Raw genomic sequence first — 14,535 nt, 5'->3', positions numbered from 1 at the left:
TGGCACTGAAGAGGTTCCAGGGTCACAAAGAGTGCTAAAAGTCATTACCATAAAAGCCCTGAGGCTATGAAGAAATTCCTGGTACATACCAAAGCCTTTCAGCCTAAATGCACAAGATGTGGAAAAATTAATAGACCAAGAGATGATGCATGTCCAGCCAAAGGTTCATGGTATAATAAATGCACAAAATATGAACATTTTCCAGCTGTTCTCTGTACCAAGGCAGTCAGGCAGTTGACTAATATTACAATCAAGAGCCATTCTTTCTGGGATCTATCACATGTGATGACACGGATCCTGCCTGGAGAGTGAAACTGAATATTCATGGAATGACTTTTGACTTTAAAAATTGACTCAAGAACAGCCATCACAGCCATCTCAGAAGGGCCTTACATCAGTGGTGAGCCGCGACCCTCCCCGGCCACCCGGCCACGGCCCTCCCCGGCCCCGCGTCCCCGGCCACGACCCTCCCCGACCGCCCGGCCCCGCGGCCCCGACCGCCCGGCCACCCCCGGCCCCGCGGCCCCGACCACCCGGCCCCGCGGCCCTCCCCGGCCGCTCGGCTCCGGCTGCGGCCCGGCTCCGGTAGTGCGGGTCCGGGCACAGCGGCGGCCACAACCCCACCTACCCGGATGCCTGGCTCCGGACACGGCTCTCCAGCCCGGCCTGGCCCCGTGGCTCCAGCCACCCGGCTCCTGCTGTTTTGCCACACAGCCGGGCTCCAGCTCCGGCTGCGTGGCTCTGGCCGAGGCCCTCCCCGGCTCCGGCCGCCCGGCTCCCACCACATCTTCCAGCTCCGGCCCCGTGACTCCTGCCCCGGCCCCGCGTCCCCGGGCTCCCGGCTCCAGCCGCGTCCAGGCAGCGCGGTAAGGGGGCAGGGATGGGGTGTTGGAGAGAGGGCAGGGGAGTTCGGGGGTTGGGGGGTCAGAGGGCAGGGAACAGGGGGATTGAATAGGGGCAAGGGTCCTGGGGGGGCAGTCAGGAAGGAGCAGGGGTTGGATGGGGTGGTGGGAGGCAGTCAGGGGCAAGGATTCCAGGGGCAGTCAGGGGACAGAGAGAAGGGGTGGTTGGATGGGGCAGGGATCCTGGGGGGGCCATCAGGAATGAGAGGAGGGGTTGGATGGGGCAGCGGGGGGCAGTCAGGGTACAGGGAACGGGGGTGGATGGAGCAGGGGTCCCTGGGGTGGCGGGGGTGTCAAGGAACGTGGGGGGTTGGATGGGGCAGGAGTCCCAGGGGGGGTGGGCCATGACTCCTCCTGGGGTGAGGAGGGAACCCGTTGTTATGATTTTGGCAGCTCATCACTGCTTACAATCATCTTCAACCCCTCCCACAGCTGAAGTCACCTGACACAGCTCTGACTAGCCTTGCAGGTATTCTAAACTGCATGACCCGGTTCACCACAGAAATAACTTACAAAGACAAAAGTTTTGCATTCAGAGTACATGTGATCAAAGACAGAAAACCTTCTCTGCTGCAGCATGGCAACCATGATGGGCTTAGTGAGAAAGGTGGAAGAACTCTATGGAGGATTTGATCCTATTGGACTTTTGAAAAGAGATCCTATCAAAATAACCTTAAGAGACAATGCTGAAACACAGAACAACATCTCTACCAGACAGACCATGGAAGAGACTAGCCGCAGACTTTTGCAGATTCAGGGGATATCATTACCTGGTGGTTGTGGACTATTTTCTAGATATATAAATAACGTACTTGAAAGACATACCATGTTTCAGTATTATCGAGAAATTGAAGTGCACTTTTGCTCACTTCAGTATTCCAAACCAACTGGTGACAGATAATGGTCCACAATTCCCAGAAGCAGAATTTAAGTCATTGCAAATGGAATAGGATATTGATCCTATTACTAGCAGCCCACATTACTCACAAATGAATAGAGAAGCTGAGAGAGCTGTACAGACAGCCAAAAAAAAATCCTACAGCAAGAAGATCCATTCCTTGTTACAACTTTGGAAAAGAATCTATCTCCAAAATGGCCAGACATGAAGATAGTAGCCACATTGGATAAAAAGAAGAGGAAAAAAAAGCCTATAAACACTTTTACAACAGACATCACTCAGAGAACTGCCAGTCTAGAATTTGGTGACCATGTTTGCTGGGTCAAACTGGATGGAGAAAAAGGTTGGAGAACTTCAGCTGTTGTAAAGAAAAAGAATTCAGTACCCAGATCACATGTGATTGAGACTGACAGTGAAGAGTACAACAGAAACCGTCGACATCTATATTTTGTTCCTCAAAGAACACTCAACGGAGCAAAGTCTACCGATGGTGGATGCAGAACAAGAAGAATCAGAGATTCCAAACTGACCACAGCCAGTCACTGCAACTAATAGCCAGCCAGAAGAACCAAGTTGTTACGCATTCGAGTCATGTAATTAGAAAACAAGTACGATTCAGAGACATTTCACAGACTGATCTGTACTGAACGTCAGAGATAGCGTGATAGTGTACATTTTGTAAATGATAGGAATGTAGAATATAACGGGAAAGAGACATAATAGAATACTAAACTGTATTACACTATTCAGCCCCTAGGTGGCAATATGTGTCACATATTTAACAAGCTCACAAACAGCTCTTCCTGGCAGTATACTAACGCAGTGGTTCTTAAACTTATTTCATTGTGTCTGTAGTTGTTTATGACACACACTCCACACACAAATACATATACCGCCACCCAGTTCTAAGGCAGAATAGAGAGCAGCGGCGGCTGGCTGGGTGCCCAGCTCTGAAGGCAGCGCCATGCCAGCAGCAGCACAGAAGTAAGGGTGGCAATGTGAAAAGCGATATTCGTCAATATCGCTTTTCACAGTAGATTTAGTGCCCCATTGCCATCCTTACTTCAGCGCTGCTGCTGCTGCCACCCCAGGGCTGGCAGCCAGAGCCCGCTGCCTCTAGGCGAGGGATTTGGGTGGGGGATGCTGGAAGGAGAGCCGCAGCCCGGGCTGCCTCCTGGTGAGGGATTGGGCCAGTGGGGCGGCAAAGGCGAGCCCAAGCCCAGGTGTGAGAGCTATGGTTGCCCCCTTTATCCCCATCTCCCGGGTGTGCAAGGCCCTTCTGCATGAGCCCCAGCCACCTGGGGATGAAAGCCAGAGCACTTCAAAAAATAAATAAATAAAATAAAATAAAGCACACAGCTCACACCTCCCTTGGGAGGCCCACCCCGTAGTTTAAGAACCGCTGCGCTAAAGGATCGTATGGACATCGTTGATGTAGCTTTCTGAAAAGGAAGCTCTGTCGTCAGGCCGTATCTGATACAGTCCATATCTCAGTGTTTTTCAAACCGTGGGGCGCAAAGCACTACTGGGTCGCAGCATGTGAGGCCCTGGGTCGCCTTGCTCTGGTCAGCACCGCCGACCGGGACATTAAAAGTCCCGTCAGCAGTGCTGCCCAGCTAAGACAGGCTAGTTCCTACCTGCTCCAACACCGCGCTGTGCCCCGGAAGTGGCCAGCAGTGGGTCCGGCTTCTAGGCAGGGGGGGGCACGGGGCTCCATGCGCTGCCCCTGCCCCAAGCACCAGCTCTGCACTCCCATTGGCTGCCGGCCAATGGGAACTGGGGGGGGGCAGTGCCTGCAGGCAAATGTTGCGTGGAGCCACCTGCATACTTCTGCCTAGGGGCCAGACCTGCTGCTGGCTGCTTCCAGGGCGCAGCACGGTCCGCAGTGCACCCCAGCTGCGCCACTGACCCAGGAGCCGCCAGCGGTAAGTCTGTGCCCCAACACTGTGCCCCAATCCCCTGCCCCAGACCTGAACCCCCCCAAACCTGGAACCCCTTCCTGCACCCCAAACTCCTTATCCCTGACACCACCCCGGAGCCTGCATCCCCAGTCCAGAGCCCTGACCTCTCCCACTCCCCAACCCCCTGCCCCAGCCCAGAGCCCCCTCCCACACCCTGAACCCCTCATTCCTGGCTCCTCATCAGTGCTCTTAAAATTCTTGCATACAAGTGATCTGGACTTTCTGATTTAAAAATGTCTAACTTTAGTAGCTTCCGTTAACCATCCTTCAGAAATACTAGTGAATGGAAAGAGTGTTAACATCACCATGTGTTGAATCTGTATCCACTGTTATTTTTCCCAAATACAGAACAGATATATTTATTGACTACTGCTACCTTTTCTGCATTATTTTTGCTAATTCTAACATTTCAGTTTAGTAATGGACCAATATCATTATCAGGATTCTTTTGTTTTCCTCCACATATTTTAAAAACTCCTTCTTATTGTCCTTACCTCCACTGGCCATAGATTTCAATTTGTGTCCCTTTGCTTCCCTTATCAATTTTCTATAATTCCTAACTCCTGATTTATATTAATTACTATCAATTTCCCTTTTTGTCCATATAGTTGCCTTCACTTTCCCTCTAAACTGGGGTTGGGGGGAGGTGTAAACCAACACAGCTTTCTTCCTCAATTGTGGGATTGTGGCTTTTTGAAGTACCTAGTGGGACACCCTGGCATCCCAATATTCACCACTGTCATGTAATTAGGATATGTTTTGTACAAAGTATGCCTTGTGAGGTGTCATTCTAAAAGTCTTGAGCTGCTAGACATTAATATCACATTGGATTGTATGTGCTATCGTCATATGTGAAGTTATGAAGTTTGTCTATGTATGTGTTACTGAAACATGTTGTGAGATTGAAAACACCCACAAGCAGCCTTTCAAGTACAACAGTAAAAAGGCCAAACAATGTTAATGGCTTATTGAGGAAATGCACATAAACACAAGGATTACCCCAGGAAAGGTGTACAATAGAAACCTCTCAGAGCTAGCACTACACAATGGGAACTGTTTCACCCAGGTTACAGCAAAAGAGCTTTCCAGCAAGTGGGAAGAAGATATAAAAGGGGGGGAAATGACATCATGATGGGACAACACACCTGGAAACACCTGAGGACTAAAGACTGAAAAGGGGGGAAGTGGTGGTCGTAGGCTAAAGGGATTTCTAGCCTGCATATAAAAACCTGGGCAACCTAAGCTGCAAAGCCAACCCAGCTTGTGCCTTAAGAATCTGCCAGCCTATTTATCACTCAGGGTGAGAATTTGCTAACGCATATCCTACCTATCTAGTGTGGTAAGCTCCGTTTGCGGTTTTGTTTATTTACTAAGGTAATCTGCTTTGATCTGTTTGCTATCACTTATAATCCTTTAAATCTCCCCTTTTGTAGTTAATAAACTTATTTTATGTTTTAATCCAAACCAGTGTGTGTTTGACTAAGGTGTCTGGGGAAAACCTCAGCTTGGTTACCACAAGTGTGCATGGTCCTCTTCACATTGCGGGAGAGGCGGAGCGGGTATTAAACCCATATGCTACCCAGATTTGACCAGGGGAGCACAAGACTGCTAGGCTGGGAAGCTAGGTGCGTCCCTACTTGTGTGAATGCTGCTGAAAGTGCGAGCTTGAAGGGCTTTGCAACTGGTCATAGCAGTACAGGGTGAGAGAGAGCCTATGCTGGTGGGTCAGAGAGCTCAGTGGCACCCCAGTCCCAGGTGGCACCCCAGGGGGAACCCGTCACACCTAGTAAAGTGTTCTTAAATGATTCCCAATTATAGTTCACAGTTGAAATTCCATTTCTGTGTGGACTGCACATTTTCTAGCAGCTTTAGTAAGGGCACAGAGAGCTTTGTTGGGTAGGAGTGGCTCCATTCTGGACGTGGTTTAATTGGGAACTCCTGTAAGTCAACAGTTTGCATCACAAAGGCACAGTGCAATAATTCCACGTCATTCTCAAGGACTCGGTAGAGTGGTATTTCACATGTGATATAAACACGGCTGGTAACATAATAAGAGAGAGAAATCCACAGCTATATCAGATGATAATGAACCACCCAGACCCTCTGGGCTTCCTTCTGGCAGCCGCTTGGCAGCTTCATGGTGGTTGGCTAGCTGGCTCTGTGCCATCCTCTGCAGAAACCTCCGGTACGGGTGGCATGCTAGAGGCATTCTCGCAGGTAAAAGGGGCATGGCTAGAGGTTTTTATGCCCCACCTAGTCCCAACTACCAGAACGGCTCATAAGGGCTGTTGGCAATTAGGCATAAGTTAAGCAATCCCCTGAAGTTGTTCTAAACTTTGCACAAGAATGAACCGATCAGCACAGGGAAGGTGCAAAGGTGGTATGCAGCCACTTTTGCCCTGCTCAGCCCCTACCTTGAGCTCAGCTCCTGCACGTACAGGTGAAGCTGACCTTTCAGCCCAGATCCTCAAGGGTATTTAGGCCCCAAACTCCCATTGATTTCAAACGGCGTAAGGTGCCGAAAAGCTTTTAAGGATCTGGGCCTTCACGCCTAGAGGTGAAAGTCTCCACAGCATGAGTTAAATTCTGCCCTCAATGACCCTACATAATCTCATTGACTGAAATCCTGTGAAATCCAGCAAAAGCCGGTAACAGCTCATTAAACAATGTTGACAATGTTACCGCTACCAGCAGAAACGCAGTAAGCAACATTATAAGGAGGGCGTGCACATTGTGGTTCCTTTTAAAAAAGAATAACATTACTAGAATTGCAAACCATATACTCTTTATGCCAGTACAAACATAGGCCACAACGTTTTATTGTTGACATACACTGTATTGGTTGACTGGTGATGCTGTACATACGCTTGCAAAGCCCTTTCCTCATCACCAGTGCCGTCAGTAGGGTTGCCTGGCTGTACAGTAATGGGTTTGGCAGAATCTGAATGGAGAGCAATCCTTGAACCATCCACTGCTCACTTCCCTTGTTACTAGCTTCCTTTAAAAATATGGCATCAGGGAAGCAGCTGCCTAAGGACGTTTGTGATGGGCCAGAGTCTAATACCCTTATTCATGATGTGTAATACTTTAGTATGGACTCCATGAAGTCAATAGGACTACTTAGGGAGGCAGTATTGCCTAGTGGATAATGCATTAGATTGGGACTAGGGAGACTCTTCCCCTGAGGCTGCTAGGAGAGCAAATCACATCGCCTCTCTATGCCTCAGTTTCTCAATCTGTAAAATGGAGCTAATGATACTGACCTCCTTTGTAAAAGGCTTTGAGAAGTACCAATGAAAAGTGCTATATAAGTGCTAGGTCTTATTATTATCATTACTTCTACTACTTATGGAGTATAATGCTAGGTTATCAGCGTAGCAGACTTTTACCCTGCATGCGTTAAAACGCAAAACACTCTTCAAAATCTCTTCCCTTACCCCTGCCTACTCTCATGATTGTATTGCAAGGCTTGTGATACTTGATGTTTTTCTTTAAGCCCTTGCTGCTGGAGTCATGTGTATACACCACCAGACTCTCAGCTTCCCCTCCCCCACCCCCAAAAGTAAGTTCCGATCACGCATAGTTATGGGTAATGTGACCCATGAAGGTGCAAAAGCCAGAAGGCAATAGGACACGCCAAACCTAGTGATTGGTTGGTTTTTGTTTTTAATTTGCATGATATTTAAATGAGTCATGACTTCTGGGGGCCTGACCATTGATTTTTGAATGCTAGGGGTTGGGAATAATGCATTCCTGCCCTGGTCTTTCGTTATCTTATTGCCCAATTGTATTTGCAAACTAGGTTCTTCAAAGAATGGACTTATTGACAAGTCTGGAGCATTATCTTTCAGTCATTTATGATGTATATATTTTGTTCATCCATATCAAATAGACAAGAATTGTATTTTGTTCCTACCCTTGTAACACAGAGGGGCACACGGGTCGATCCAGATCCAGAATTCTCATTACAGTGATTGCATTATGTTGAATACTTTTCACTCTTTGGAGTGCCTCCTGCACAGGGCTTTCTTATCTAATGATCAATGGATTTTTAAATAAACTGGGTTATATGAGCCTTTTAGCTTCTGTCTGATGTATAATGAGTTTTTTGGTTTTTATCCTGCTTGTTTGTTTTTGTTTTTTTGCCATTAGAAATACGAGGAATGTGGTCTGGGCTTGCTGGAGCACCCCTTGGATAGAGGAGGGCTAATGCTGGTTTTCTTACCTTCGCTGGAGGGGTGAAGGAGCTGGATCTTTAGCAAAGACTTTGTCTCCAAAATGTTAGGCACTGAAGTGCAGGGCGTCTTTTTACAGCATTAAAAATAAAATAACATCAAAGTGGGTAGGAGGTTGCAAGCTATTTTTCCCTACCTCAATGGAATGGAGATATCCCTAGATTTATTCACTAGTGGAAGTGGATGTTTATTTTAATAGTGTCTTAGTTTAGCATGAAAACAAGTAAATCCTTCTGCATAAAAGGCAGCTCTGGGTTTATTGCCACAGCAGCTACAAAATTACAGTGCATCCACTTAGACACCGTGAATACCTCATTAAACAATTAAGCAATAAGGCACAACAAAGACTGTTGTTTCCATGGTTTAGTCTGTAATTGTAGGCTAGAGGATTAGGAGAGAGGAGGTGCAAGCACAGTGCTAGAGATTCCTAGGCTGAGATTATCCTCTAATAGTCTTGGCCGCTGGCAATAAGGTATTGCTGCCATGGAATTTTCTTCTGTTTTATTTGTTAATAAACAAAACAAAGACAAAAAACCCAGAAGTTGTGAGTGGGACATTTGAATGGATTCATACAAATAAAATGGAAAGTGATATCCTGCCCCCACTGGCGGGAAAGGCAAATCAACCATTGATTTCAGTGAGGCCAGGATTTCACCCTTGATTTCTTTAGGCTTATGAATTTAGGGCCTGATCCAACTTCCACTGAAATCAATAGGATTCTTCCAGTTGACTTTCAGTGGGAGTTGAAATGGACCCTGGGTGTCATTTTGACAAGTCTGGAGACTGCAGCCATCTGTTTGTCCACAGAACTGCTATAGAGCAGCCGTGCAAGCTATCCTCAAACAGCACCTAAAAGGATTCCATCTACGTGCACATCAGCCTTCACAGCCCATTCACGTCTTCCGAGATTGCCAGTGAGAGGCCAAATCACTGCCCGTTGTGATTTTTGTGACAGAGATTCCTGTCCACTGGGATCGGGATTGAGTCTCCCAACCCAAATCCATTTCACACAGACCACCAACCAACCATCGGATGACAACGACTTTCAGTCCCTATTGGTCAGAGAAGGAGTTGAACCAGGAGCCTAGAAATAAAAAGAGAGAAGCTTATTTATGGGTGTATTTATTTTACTTCATCTAATAGAAAACACCACAGGCCATTTATTGTTCTTTCATTCCTTCCCTTGTGAGACTAATACGATTAACACTTATTTGAATACAATGATTTATCTGTGAAATTCTTATAGGGAAGAAAGCCACATACATTTAAAAAGTGCCGAGGTAAATCATTAGATTGTGAGCTTCTTGGGGTAGGGACGGGGGTGCTGGAACAATTTGTATAGTAGGGGTGCTGAAAGCCATTGAACCAAACTGTAAACCCTGTCTATAATGGAAACCACTTCAAGTAGGGGGTGTGGCAGCACCCCCAGCACCCATAGTTCCAGCACCTATGGGCAGGGACTGTCTTTTTGTTCTGTGTTTGTACCGCACCTGGCATAAGGGAGTCCTGGTCCATGTCCTAGGAGCTAAAGTAACACAAATAAATAATAATAATGAGAAAGACAGAGAGAGAAAATGATAATACAAACCTCAGAAAACATAGCTATTGAATGGTAAAAGCCAGGGAACAGCTAACTCTGTATTTGAATGACATTTAGTGCCTTGAGGCACCAACTAAGATTGGGCCCCATTGTGCCAGATGCTGTACAGTTAGTAAGCACCATTCCCTTTACAAAGATATTACAATCTGACTAGACAAACTATGGGGAAAAGAAAAGCATTATTCCCATTTTACAGCTGGAGAACTGATGCACAGAGAGGCTAAATCCGGATCCTCAAAGGCATACAGGCTCCTAACTCCCATTGAAATCAGTTAGATTCATGCACCTAAATACCTTTAAGTATCTGTCCCTAAGTGACTTGCCCAAGGTTACCCAGGCAGTCTGTGGCAGAGTTGGACACTGAATCCAGATCTTCTGAGCATCAGTCCACTGTCTTAGACTCAAGACCATCCTTCTTCTCTAAATAATTAATAGATGGCACTTTCTTTGGCTTCTCCTCTCCACAAGTATCTCTTTGCACTTCCACGGGCAACTGTAATCAGAAATTGTTTAATCAGTCCACATGTGCAGTTACATTGTCATGAAATGTTGAGCAGCTTCGTCATATTTCTTGTGTATTACACCTCATGATGATACACAGCAGCAAAAGTGACTGTCTTAATACACCGTGTTGGTACAGTGTTAAGCACACGGGGGCCCCAGTTTTATCTGGGACTTCTAAGTGCTACTGTCATAGAAATGATAAATCATAGTAATAGTCACAGTAATCTTAACAATAAGTCAATAGTCATAGTAATAAAATGTAGCTCAGGCTTTACTCCTGCTAAATCTGTCCATGTTATAATTATCTCATCCTCCCACAGCATCTGCCCTATCTGTCTGTTTTTCCCATCTGTTGCATCCTGCCTGACATGTAGATTGTGAGGTCTCTGGGGTAGGGACAGGCTTTGTTATTTGTCTGTACAGCACTTACTACAATGGAGATCCAGTCTCTGATCAGGCTCCCTAGAGGCTACCACAATAAAAGTGAGTAATAATAAATGATAACGACCCTTCATTTTATTAGTTCTTTCCGATTGCTCGATACCACCCACTCAACCAGACCAGACCAGCCCAAATATGGAGAAAAAGTCCCCAAAAATGAAAGCTAGTAGTTCAGGAAGTTTAAAATAGCGTGGGCTGGAATGTTGGAGCACAAATTAGGTTCTCTTTGACCCTAAATTTCCCAATTCACTACTTGTAGACTCAGGCATTTGTAACAGTAAAACAGACTAACAACACTGCGTGGGATGGAGGTGGATTTTTGGTCTGTCAGATACATGACCTCCCTCCCAATGTGGGCTCACAGATACAAGCCCAACCCTGCAGTCCTGGTACAGGCAAAACTCATATAGGAGATGCAGGATTGGGCTCCAAGCAGATATGATTGTTCTGACGCTATCATCAGGTATGTTTTGTTGTTGTTATGCTTCTTATTGGACAGAAATCAAGCGAGCATAAACACACATGAAATCCTGCAATGGCTTGTTGAGCAATGACCAGAAAAGTCAATACCACATGCTTATCAGTAAGCAGTGACACAGGAAGGAGGTGCATGCTTCACATTTTTTTTCAAACAGGTGTAACAAGTTAGTGGAGTACTGCGTGAGGGAGCTCTCTACTGCATATAATGTACAGGTGGTAGGCTGGAACTATACACCATGAATTTCACCACCTTCAGTATTGAATGGAGGACACATCCCCTGGCAAGTGCTTTCCCAGAACACGGTCCGCCCCCTTGGATATAACAATTAAGCTAACAGATTATGTGGCAAAATGAGGAAAGAAGAAAAAAGTGAAAGATTAAATACAAATAATTTTAAAACATCCTTCCAGATGACCCAGGGTGGGGAGAGAGAACACATAGATAGAACCAGTTTTTCTGTATGGCTTCCTAGGTTTTGTTGCATAAGGCATCAACACCATCAAGTGCATGGTATAAATCATTCAATACAAAGACCCTGTATATACCTAGGGGACTGACAAAGGTCTGGAAAGCAGCTGGCTTCCCTCACGGTGATCACCCACTGAAAGGGAAAAGCTAAGAATAAAAGCACTGACTCTTAGCGGCTGCTGCATGGAGTGTGCAGTTAATATTTGCTTACTAGTAAGTAATGATACTTAACAGTTATCTAATGTCTTTCATCAGTGGATCTCAAAACATTTTACAAATACTGTATTATGGCCCCGATTCAGGAAAACATTTAAGCACAGGCTAAATGATAAGTGCTTTCCTGCATCAGGGCCTAAAAGCACCCTGTGAGGTGGGCATCATTCCCATTTTCTAGAGCGAGAGACGGAGGCACCTCTGTCCTGTAACAATGAATAATTCATTAGTAGTTAATCATTTTAAATAACGGAATAATGATTTCACATTTAATCATAATTGTTTAATAATTGGCACGTGGGATTGACGCTGGCCTATGACCATGTAAGTTGCTGGCAGCCAGAGCTAGAACTAGAGTATGGGAGTCCAGAATCCCAACGTCTTGCTTGCTCTTCCCACTAAAACTGCTCCTGCTACTATATAAAATTCTAAACACGTGATGGGGTGCTCGTTTTTATAGCCAGAAATGTGGGCGATCATTTTACTCAGGACTGGCCAAAGCTCACATGACTCTCCAAACATTGGTGATCTAAATTGCATAGCACCCCACCCAGTCATATGTTTTAGGTATCCCATTTATTTGATATGAGATTAGCCCATTTTTCCCAAGTCTCTTTCTGCTTGTTTGTGAAGCACTACAGAGAATAATTGTGCCATGGCTATGGGTGGAGAGTACTGATTTCCCTAAGCACAGTATAAAGTCCAGTTTAGATAATGGTTTGAAATCTCTACCGTGTGGTCTGGAAAATAAAGGTATTAATGTGATGAATGGCATGACCACAAATGTGGTTAGGGTGACCAGGTGTCCTGATTATGTAGGGGCAGACCCGATATTTGGGGATTTTTCTTATATAGGTGCCTATTACCCCCCACACTCTGTCCTGATTTTTCATACTTGCTTTCTGGTCACCCTAAATGTGGTATAAATAAATACTTCCGAGATAGTTGGATTATCACAATACTTTTGTTAATTTTATATGGGTGGGGTTGCCAATTTTGGTTGGACATGTTCCTGGAGGTTTCATCACATGACATAATCTTTAATTAAAGATTCATCTTTAATTCCTGGAGACTACAGGACAATCCTAGAGGGATGGTAACCCCTATATGTGGGGTTTATAATAGATCCTGTTTCTGTTCTACACAGTTTATGATCTTATATCACACCCATCACCAGGATATTTGAACAAAAGTGCTATTGCTATTTTTGAAATGCTTGTTACACTGCTTGTATGCACGGTGACAGGAGGTGGAGCAGTAACATGCATGCACATGCGTGTGGACGCAGACACAAGCTGCTTGGATAAATCACAGTTAAGGCCACAATCCTGCAAGCTGCTCCATGTGAGCAGATCCTCCACCCAGAGTCAGGGGTGCTGGAACAATTTTTATAGTGGGGGTGCTGAGAAAGACCCATTGAACCAAATGGTAAACGCTGTATATGATGGAAACCACTTCAAGCCACGGCTTGGTGTTGCAGCACCCCCACACCTCTAGCTCCAGCACCAGAGACCCACTGAAGTTTTTAAGAGTTCTACGATTATAAACTCTTACTGAGATTGTATGTGCCATGCCTAGCACAATAGAGTTCCGGTTAGAGCTGCATGAATAACTCTTCACTGACCAAACTGGGGGGGGGGGGGAATGTTTTGGGTCGACCCAAGGAAAACATTTTCTGCAATCTTAACAAGTTGAAAAAAATGAGTTTGAGTCAATCAGAAACATTTCACTTTGTCTGAGTCATTTTAACCTTTCTAAAAAAACAAAGCTGAGGTAAAATTCGAACTGAAAAGTTGTTTCGAATAAAAAAACCAAAACATTTTGTTTTGAAAATATATTTTTTAAAAGTTTAGATTTTTTTTGTTCTCCCCCGCCCCACCTCCAATGGACTCAACTCTGCAAATTCCAACACAAATTCACAACATGTTCTGGTTGACCCAAATCTGCATTTTTTGGCAGAAAAAAGTTTCAACCTAAAAATTTCATTGAGTTCTAGTCCTGATCTCTAAGTGCTAAAATCATATATCATAAATAATAACAACTCCACTTTCTGTACTAGAAATCAGGGCTAAGTTAAGAACTGCAGCAAACCATTTAAAAAAGGCAAGACGGGGCAAACACCAGCATTTAGCATTGGAAAAAACCTCTCAGCTGTGTTTCAGTAACATTATCTTCAACCAGATAATTGTATTTGTCGTTGAGATGGAGGCACTGTTTAATAAAACACACAATGGAGATAATGCGTGGGAGACAGAACAGCTTTCTTTTCCTCATTCAGGCATGAGCCCTAGAAGAGAAAGATTTGGAAACAGCGTCAAGACTCCCAGCTCTGACGCTAGTTTTTCTAGCTCTGACATTGTGGTGGTGTTTTTTTCCTTAAAATTTTCCACCAGTGCAGTTCCACAAGAGGTAGAAGAACAGCACGATCTCTAGAGTAGGCTATGGCAGTGTTGCCACCTCTTGTGATTTTGCCGCAAGTCTCTTGCTAGTTGGTGTCCTTAAGGCCCCAGCTGCTGGAGTCATGTGATTATGTGAGACTCTCAGCTCTCATTAAAAAAAAAGAAAGTTCCTGATTGCAGACAAAAGCTTGAAGAGGTGATCTCTATGGGTTTAAAAAACAGGAGAATAAAAAGAACCCCAAATGTATTAATTGTTTTAACACTATCAAGAGTTTTAACCCAATTTCATGATTTTTTTGAGGCCTGGCTCATGATTTTGATTGGCAATATTGCTAATGTGCTGGCTTTTTAACTAGCGTCTCATCTAGACCTAGGGAGCTAGGCATCTAACTACCTTTGAGGATCTGGGCCTTAGCAGCTCTGGGCTCACATT

Source organism: Mauremys reevesii, linkage group 1 (assembly GCF_016161935.1).
Source record: "Mauremys reevesii isolate NIE-2019 linkage group 1, ASM1616193v1, whole genome shotgun sequence".
Taxonomy (NCBI): domain Eukaryota; kingdom Metazoa; phylum Chordata; order Testudines; family Geoemydidae; genus Mauremys; species Mauremys reevesii.
The sequence above is the reverse complement of the archived record's forward strand: the minus strand, read 5'-3'. Positions refer to the sequence as shown.